General features: G+C 39.4%; 1 pseudogene; it reads right to left on the reverse strand.

Moving 5' to 3' along the window:
* Positions 1–7,482: 7,482 nt before the first annotated feature.
* On the reverse strand, positions 7,483–7,578 carry LOC121100023 (annotated as a pseudogene).
* Between the last annotated feature and the right edge of the window lie 1,662 nt (positions 7,579–9,240).

Here is a 9,240-nt window from a genome sequence, read left to right on the forward strand (position 1 = left end):
AAATATAGCAGACTCACAATATTGGTTATCTTTGTCATACTAGTTAGAAAAATCATGATAAAAACCCTAGAAACTAATAGAAATATTAAGCAGATTTGAGTACAAAAAAAAAAATTTCTGTTCAGTGAAGGGTACCATAAATAATGTTACCGAATGGGAGAAAATATATGCAACATAAATAACCAACAGGAAGAGGTTAATATGCAAAACAACAAATAGCTTCTCCAAATCAATAGGAAAAAGAAGCAGCAAAATAAAAAAATGGACACAGGATATGGAGAAGTAATTCTCAAAAGAAGGAATATGTGCTAATAAGCATATGAAAACATACTCAATCTCACTAATAATCAGAGTGTAAATAAAAACAAGAAAGCATTTTTTTACTTATCGGTTTGGCAAAAAAAAATGTCTTAATATCAAGTGTTCATGAGTGTGTATAAGAAGTAACAACTTGCATACTCAACTGACTGGAGTGTAAGTTGATAAAAATTCTGGAAAGCAATTTGCAGCATCTCTAAATATTAAATATGCATGTATACTTTGACCATGCATTTCCATTGCAAGTACTTTGTCCTACAGAAACACCAAGTGTGAAAAATACATTTATGTTGTATGTCTATTATACTACCATTTGTAAGAGCCAAAAAAACGGGACCACACCTCAACGTTCATGAGTAGAGGGATGGTTAAATAAATGTAATACCTAGACACTGAGGAATAATAACTGTTAAAAATGAGGGAGATATATATCTGCTGACATATTTTTGAGCGATAAGAGCAAGTCAGAACAGTATGTACAGAATGCACTCTAAAAAGGGGACAAGGAGGCAGAAATCTATGTATCTTGAAGGATATGCACACTGTTGATACTGATAACCCTTGGAATGAGAAGCTTCCATTTTTAACTTTATACACTTCTTTTTTTTCCCTTATGCATATCATTTTCATAATTATACTTTTTTTTAAAGTAGAAGGACATAAATCAAGCAAGACGGAAAGAAAAGCCCATTGTGGCCACAGGCCAAGGCCGAGGGGTTGAGGGACGGCCGGGCAGAGGAACAAAGGCTTGTTGAAGGCTTGCCGAGGCAAACGCACAGGAATGAGTCACTCCCTCCGAGTTCCAGTGGCAGCAGATGGAGCCGTTATGACCTGGAACCAGGGTTCTGCTTGAAAATTTTCCAGGAAAGAGGAAGACTTGGGGTGAGAAAAGAAAGGGTAACCCTGCCGGCCTGAGGGCAAAACATTTTGGAAACAAAACAAAAAACCCCCAAATAATATCCTTTGGCTGAACTTGCTTAGTCTATTCAGGAGCTAAATATTAGGTTATCTTTTCAAGGCTTTAGATCTTTTTAGGTTAAAAACCTCCCCTCAGAAGCTGTTGCCTGAAATGAATATACCTAATGGAAGTGGGTGTTTTGGTTTTTGGTTTTGAAGGTTACACGTCGCTGCGCGTTCTAGGAAGATAATTCCAGGTTCATTCAACCTTAGTTGTGCCAACGGGAGGATCAACGCCACCCGCGCGTGCGCTACAGGTGAATCACTCTGGATGCCTGTGTCTGTTTGTTCTAGATGTGTACTAACATCTTCCATTTACCGAGAGTGCTGTTATCACAAATCTGATTACATGTGAGATAGAACATCTTTTGTATGTTTATTAACCACTAATCTTTAGTGCCACATTGCTCTGTTACTTACTGTAAAGTTTAACCTATTGGCTATTGCTTATACTCTAAAATTCCCCATGTTATTGTATATTACTTACCTTATAAACAAAGGCCCACGGGTGGTATCCACACTACGGGGATAAAGGAATCTTGTGGATTCAAAGTCGCTATTTAAAGAAAACTCAAGATTCCTCTGAGTCACAGCATACAAATGAGCCGAAAGCAGATTCAGGCAGCTTCCTGGTAGGTTGTGTTCTGAGTGCCTTGCCCAGAGTGGAGCCAAGATGTGGGGTATGCTTGTGACAGCCCAGTGCTCTGTTAGTCTGCTAGGGCCGCCATAACCCAGTACCACAGACTGGGTCAGGGGCTTAAATAACAGAATTTATTGTCTCACAGTTCTGGAGGGGAGAAGTCCTAGATCATGGTATCAGCAGAGTTGCTTACTTCTGAGGGCTGGGAGAGAAGGATGTGGTCCTTGGCTTGTAGACGGCTGACTTCTCCCTATGTCTCTTCACATTGTCTTCCTGTCCTGCGCCTCTGTCTTTGTATCCAAATTCCTCTCTTTTGAATTAGAGTCCACCCCAATGACCTCACTTTAACGACAACATCTCGGAGTAAGGTCACATTCTGGGGCCCTGGGGGGTAGGGCTCCAACATATGTTTTTATGGGAGGGGATACAATTCAACCATAATGGATGGCATAATAATGAAGTAAATTGAAAACATGGGTGTAGAGCCTGGGTCTCTGATTAGTCTCCAGGATTTTTATCAGACCCCACTATCTCCACATTTGAGGGTGTCTTCCCTGCCCCTCTCTTCCACGTTCCTGTTGATTTCTGTGCTTTGCTCTATCCTTGTAATTAGGTAATTGCACATTTATCTCCCTGATGAGACTTACACACTCCCTGTGAGCAGAGACTGTTGTCTCCAGTTCCTGGTGTCTAGCACAGCGCCTGACCCAGACAGGGAGAATGAATGAATGAGTGACAATGACGTAATATTCATCTCTTAAAGAATACCAATCCATACGCTATTTAAATGTCTTCCTCCCCCACCCCAAATGTCTTCCTGATTGCATAACTGTATGTAAGAATCTAGACTTATCCCCATGAAACAAAATGACATGAAAACTTGAAAATTTTTGAATTCTTATTAAGTATGTTGTGACACCTCGTGGACAGCAATTTCCAGATAAGAAGGTGGGACAAGAAAGTCTAAACCAGGGGAAGAGCATCCTTACACCCAGCTGCTTCATAAACAAAGCAAGTTCAGCCAAAAGTTACTGCACCCTACTTACATTAATAAGGAACTTAGGATTTAAAGTCTAATTTTAAAATTACAGTTAGAGAAAGTGGAAATACTTCTGTGGAAATTATTCTATGGTTAATAAATAGAGCTCATGAAGAAGGCCTTTGGAAGCTGTGTATTTTTAAAATGTGGAGAAAACAAGTCAGAAGGGAAATTTAAGGTCTTGGAGTGGAGACACAGGGATGTTGATGAGTTTTTCTGTCTCTGCTGAAGACAGAACAAGGATAGTTTATGCTACAGCATGCAAAGGTTGGGCTGAGTATGAAGGAAGAATTTCCCAATAGAATACTAAATATCAGGGCCGTTTGGATGGGTTTTACACCTTTCTTTCATTTAAATGGGAACTCCAAAACTACACCGAGCCAACCTCTTTCACTTACCAGCCAGGAGAACTTGGCAAAGTTACATCATTTCACTGAAGGTCTGTTTTCTTACTCACAAAATGGGTTTAATTTTTACGTCGTATTGTTGCAAAAGATTGAGTCTAAAGCATGTAGCATAGTTCCTGACACATCATAAGTGCTCTGAAAATAGCATTAATAATAAAAATGAGAGCAAATATTTATTAGTTATTTGCTACATACCAGACACCATTATAAGCACCTTATGGGGGTATTTCATTTTGGTTTTACAGTGATCATGTAAGGTAGGTGCTTTTTTTTCTGTTTCACAGGTGAGAAAACTGAGGTACAGAGAGATTAAGTAACTTGCCCTAAATCGTAGTGCTAGTAAGTAACAAAGCTCTAACACAAACCAGGCAGTCTGTCTCCAAAGCCTGTGCTTCTAGTCACCATATTAGCAACCTCTACATGGTTATAAACATTAGCTCTTTTAAAGTAAAAAATTGGCACACTCTTAAAAAATTCATAGTCGAGTGGTCCCTAGCCCTCCATCATCCTTCTATTATTTTTCTTTCCATGTTCTGAATGGTTTTATTTACTAAAATACTGTAATGATAAGTAATGATTCATTTTTTATTGTTATTAATCAAAGGTACATATCACAAGGTTCCCGAACATGATGAGGTAACAGCAGTACCCGAACTTACAGAATTCTTGTCAAAGGCAAAGCAACTCGATAATTTTGGTTGGCTCATGAAGCTTTTCATTGCACAGTTTGCACAAGGCTTTCTGAAATACCTATAATAATTAATTGGCTCTCTTCCTCCAAGTATTAAGTTCACAGAAGTTAATATTCTGTGGTGAGCCATCTCTGATGCTGATCCATGAATCCCTCTACTGAAATGCCATCTTAAGTGTGTAGGTTTCCCCCCACAGATGATTCCTGCAGATGGTTGTATGTGTTCTGCAGACAGACAGATGTGCTATATTAGCAGTTCTCAACTAGTGTGGTCAGGAGCTTTGGATAAGTCTATTTAGGGTCTAGAATGTATTTCCAAAACATATATTTGATCATCGAATGTCAAAAGTGTTTGTTTTAAGGTAGGAGTCAAATGTTGTGTCTCTGGATGTAGGGAAGGATTAAAAGGTTATCTGCCACTGGAGGCTAAGGTAGACTGAAAAGGTGAAGGTCTGGAATTAGAACTGTCCACTGAGTGTGTGTGTGTGTGTGTGTGTGTGTGCACATGCACGTATGCACAAGGGACAATTATGGGGAGAAACAAGCAATAGTGCACTAGTAAACCACCTTTTAGGGGAAAAAAGGGCCCTAGTTGGTAGCATTTGCCAATTTCCATGTTGTAAATATTCCTACCGCAGCCAGTTTCAAGCTGTCAACAGTTCAACCACGTTATGTATTTATATTTACTTTATTTTTAATATATTTCAAATTTAACAATTGGCTCTCTCAAGCCAATATGAGCCTGTTCCAGAAAACTTGTTTATCACCATTCTCGGGGTAGAGCCTGGAGATGCTATTATTGAGAATGGGTGTCTGACAGCTCAGGTGAAGGGGAAAGTCAAGAAAATGTAATTTCTAAGATGAAGTCCAAGACTGAAGAAATTACAGCCAGAAATGATTCTGAGTCAAGTAGGCCACAATGAGGAGAAATTTTGGAAGGTAGCAATCTAGTTACCAAACTGAGAATGAAGGCCTTGGATGCGGGGGCATATCCCAGACATGAGGACTGATTAGACAAGGAGAAGAGGAAGATGCCGTAGTTCACACAGGGTAAGGATCTGCTTGCCTCAGACCAGATGTGCGTTCCTGTCTGACATGATGATTGTCATCACCCTTTCCGCATTTGCTCTTGGGCAATACGTTCGTGTTCCCCTCCCTGAGGGAACTTCAAGCATCTTTGGCAATACTGGAAAATACTGCTCACCAGGAATTCATAGACAAGAAGTCCAAGCCTGGTGTCAACAGCATGGAAGACCAAATAGGACTAATCAAATAATTTAAACAATTATATATATAGCAATAGAAACTCTAGAGACAGACAAAATTTGGAGACCCAAGTAGGTAAGCAGCAGGCAGTCAGATTTATAGAAGTCCATCAGCAGATATTAGGGCCAGGGAGATAAGATAGGACACTGGACCAGAGAAGGACGGGGAATGAATGGCAAAAGTTCCTAAACTGAGCAATTATGTCGGAGACTTCAGATTGTGTATCCAAAATCCATTCTTTCCCTCTTACTTATAACCTTTGTTTTATTTGGTTTGCATAGTAAGATTTAGCCAGGTAACTAATTTCTAGCCAATGAAATATAAGCAGCAGTGGCTAGGTAGAACTTTCTGGAAAATTCTGTAAAAAGTGGACAAAGAGGTGCCATGTGCCTCCCACCCCTCACCCCCTTACCTCTTTTTCCTGCTATTTCCAACAGTGACAACAGTGATGGCTGGCACTTCAACAGACGATTTGGCCCTGAGGCAACCTTGCAAATACAAACAATGTTAAGGATGTTGTTCTAGAAAGAAAGACAGAATCTTAGTCCCTGATCACTGAAGAACCATCATAACATTACTGGACTATCTGGATGTTTTTTACACGAGAGAAAAACTTTTATCCTGTTTAAGCCACCATTATTCACTACTTTGGTACCAACTGAAATTCTTGTCTGATAGAGCCAGCCAAAAAGCCAAGTGCTAAGGAATAGGAAGGAAGCAGAGATGGGGATTTTGTTTTAAGAATTCTAGTACAAGGTGGAGAAGAAGGAAGAAGCACAGTTACTAGGACTAGGACATAAGAGACAAAGTAGCAACACTACTTGAAGCCTACTTCTCTGAAAAAGCCACTTCAATCCAAATTCTAAAGTCTCCCACCCAACATTGCCTTTTGCCAATAAGCCACAAGCAGGATAGCAGATGGTCTAGAGATAGCAGTCAAGTGCTTGGTTGCTATGAACAGAGAAGGGCCATCTTGGGGTGGGGGGCCAGGTTGGTCATTATTCTAAAGAGCGAACTGCATTGGTAGTGAAGATTTCAGAGACGTAAAAGATGTCAAGGCCTATGAAGATTTCATGAGAAACTGTAGTTCTCATCTGGAAGATAACCTACATTTGGCTTCCCACAGTCTGGTGATGAAACTCTGTAGGCTACAATCTGACACTACAATCTGATCTGACACTACCATCCCCACCCACCAGCAGCTCTGGCCCAGATTTCAAAATGCCTGAAGATGGTGAGGGGAGGAGGGGGTGGAGATGCAGCTTGAAGGAGAGAGATGGAGCTAGAAAGAAATAAGGCGTTTGAATGAAGGGCTTGAGTGAAGGAGAAAAAGAATAATGAGGTGGTGCCTGCCAAGAATTCTGATCAAAATTAGGAGAGTATGATTGTATTTATCTGGGGAAACAAAAGAGTAGAGTGGTAAAAACTAGACTCAGACGTCATCTTTTCAGTGCTCCAGTGTATGGTAGCTTATCTGAGAAGGAATGATCCAGAATGTCTAAAACTGCTTCTTTTCTGCCTCCTTTACAATAACCAAAGCACAATGCAAGAATATCAGCACCCTGGTGTCTGGCTTCCTCCCTGTGATGACACCCACAGTGCTGTCACCAAGAGACCTCCTATTTGCCAAATTCAGTTGACACTGCTCATTCCTTATCCATGGCCTTCTTGAGTCCTAGGACACCGCCTTCTGTTTGAGAAGGTTTGGCTCCTCTGTGCCATCACTCTGAGTTCTCATCCCAGCTCCATCACCCCCTTCCATCCCACACTGGTGCATCTAATGTTTGATGCCCCCAGTGGCCTGTCCTCAGTCTTTACACTCCTCTGTTTATTATCTATTTCTAGACTCCTCTCCCACGTAAGGTATTTAATTTGCTCTGTGTATCCCGACACCAGTATCTATGCCTTCAGCTCATACCTTGTCCTTGGCTCTAGCCTTCTAGATCCTAAATATATACCATATGTCCCACAAACAGCTCCGACCCCACAAGTTCAAAATGAGAACTTACCAACGACTTGGAAAGCCTTTAGAGTATAGGGGTTACACCTCATACCTTTTCTTGTAGTTCAGTGCATAGAAGCATTCAGCAAGTATTGTCAAATGACAACAACGTGGCTGGTTATTTTCAACAAACACATTTAAATGTCACTTATGTACATATTTATTAATATGGAATTCTTCTTGAATTTGCATGTCATTGTGCAGGGGCCATGCTGGTCTTCTCTGTATTATTCCAATTTTAATGTATGTGCTAAATATTTATTTATTTATTATTTATTTAGCATTTTATTGAAATATAATTGACATGCAAAGAATTAAACACATATGAATCGTACAATTGGATGTTTTAACGTATGTCGACTGTTCACTACAATCAAGATGAAGAACATAGTCATATCCCCAAAAGCCCCCTCTTGTGCCCCTTTGTGATTCATCCCTCATGTCCTCCCTACCTTCCAAACCCCCACAGTCAGTCAACCACTGATCCAATTTCTATCACTATAGCCTAGTTTCCATTTTCTATAGTTTTATATAAATGAACTCATATGTGATGTACTCTTTTTGGGGGCCTGACTTATTCATCATAATTATTTTAATTACTCAGATTGCTTCATGTATCAATAGTCCATTCGTTTTTATCACTGAATAGTATTTTATTATATTGGTATACCACAATTCATTTATTTATTCACCTATTAATGGACCTTTGTGTTGTTTCCAGTTTTTAGTGATTACAAATAAAGCTGCTATGAACACTTGTGGAAAAGTCTTTGTGTGGACATATACTTTCCTTTCTCTTGAATAAATAAACAAGAACAGAGTGACTAGAATATATGGTAGGTATATAGTTAACTTTATAAGAAACTGCCAAACTTTCCCCAAAGTTTTGTACTATTTTACATTCCCACGAGGGGTCTCTTCTAATTCCTCCACATCCTCAACAACACTTAGTGTGGTCAATAGTTTTAATTTTAGCCATTCTAACAGATGCGAAGTGGTGTCTCACTCTGGTTTTAATTTGCATTTTCCTATTGACTAATACTGTTGAGCATCTTTTCATGTGCTTACCTACCATTCCTATATCTTCTTTGGTGAAATGTCTCTTCATTTTCTCTGCCTATTTTTAAGATGTGTTATTTTGAGATTTATTTGAACAGTTGACCCTTGAGCAACATGGGAGTTAGGGGCAATGACCTCCCCCCACATAGTAAAAAATCTACTTATAACTTTTGACTCCCCCAAGACTTAACTAATAGCCTACTATTGACTGGAAACCTTACCCTTAACATAAACAATTGATTTAACACATATTTTGTTTAAGTATTATATACTGCATTCTTACATTAACATAAGCTAGAGAAAAGATGTTACTAAGAAAATCTTGAGGAAGGGAAAATACATTATAGTGCTATACTGTATTTATTGAAAAAAAAAATCCATGTCTAAAGTGGACCAGTGCAGTTCAAACTCATGTTGTCCAAAGATCAATTGTATATTCTGAATACAAGTGCTTTACCAGATATATAAGATTTGCAAATATTTTTTCCCAGTCTGTAGCTTGTCTGTTCGACACTTTTAACTGTCTTTTGAATAGCAGAAGTTTTTTATTTTGGTGAAGTTCAATTTATTCTTTTATGGATTGTGCTTTTGATATCATATCCAAAAAATCTTTGCCTAACCAAAAGTCACAAATATTTTCTCCTATGTTTTCCTTTTTTGTTTTTAAGATTTTATTTATTTATTTGAGAGAGAGAGCATGAGGGCAGGGGGTGGGTGGAGGGAGAAGAAGACTCCCTGCTGAGCAGGAAGCCAGATGGATTTGGAATGCCTGGGGCTTGATCCCGGGACCCCAGGATCATGACCTGAGCCAAAGGCAGATGTTTAACAGACTGAGCCACCCAGGTGCCCCTCCCCCATGTT

This window comes from Ursus maritimus, unplaced genomic scaffold (genome assembly GCF_017311325.1).
Source record: "Ursus maritimus isolate PB19 unplaced genomic scaffold, ASM1731132v1 scaffold_1, whole genome shotgun sequence".
Taxonomy (NCBI): Eukaryota; Metazoa; Chordata; class Mammalia; order Carnivora; family Ursidae; genus Ursus; species Ursus maritimus.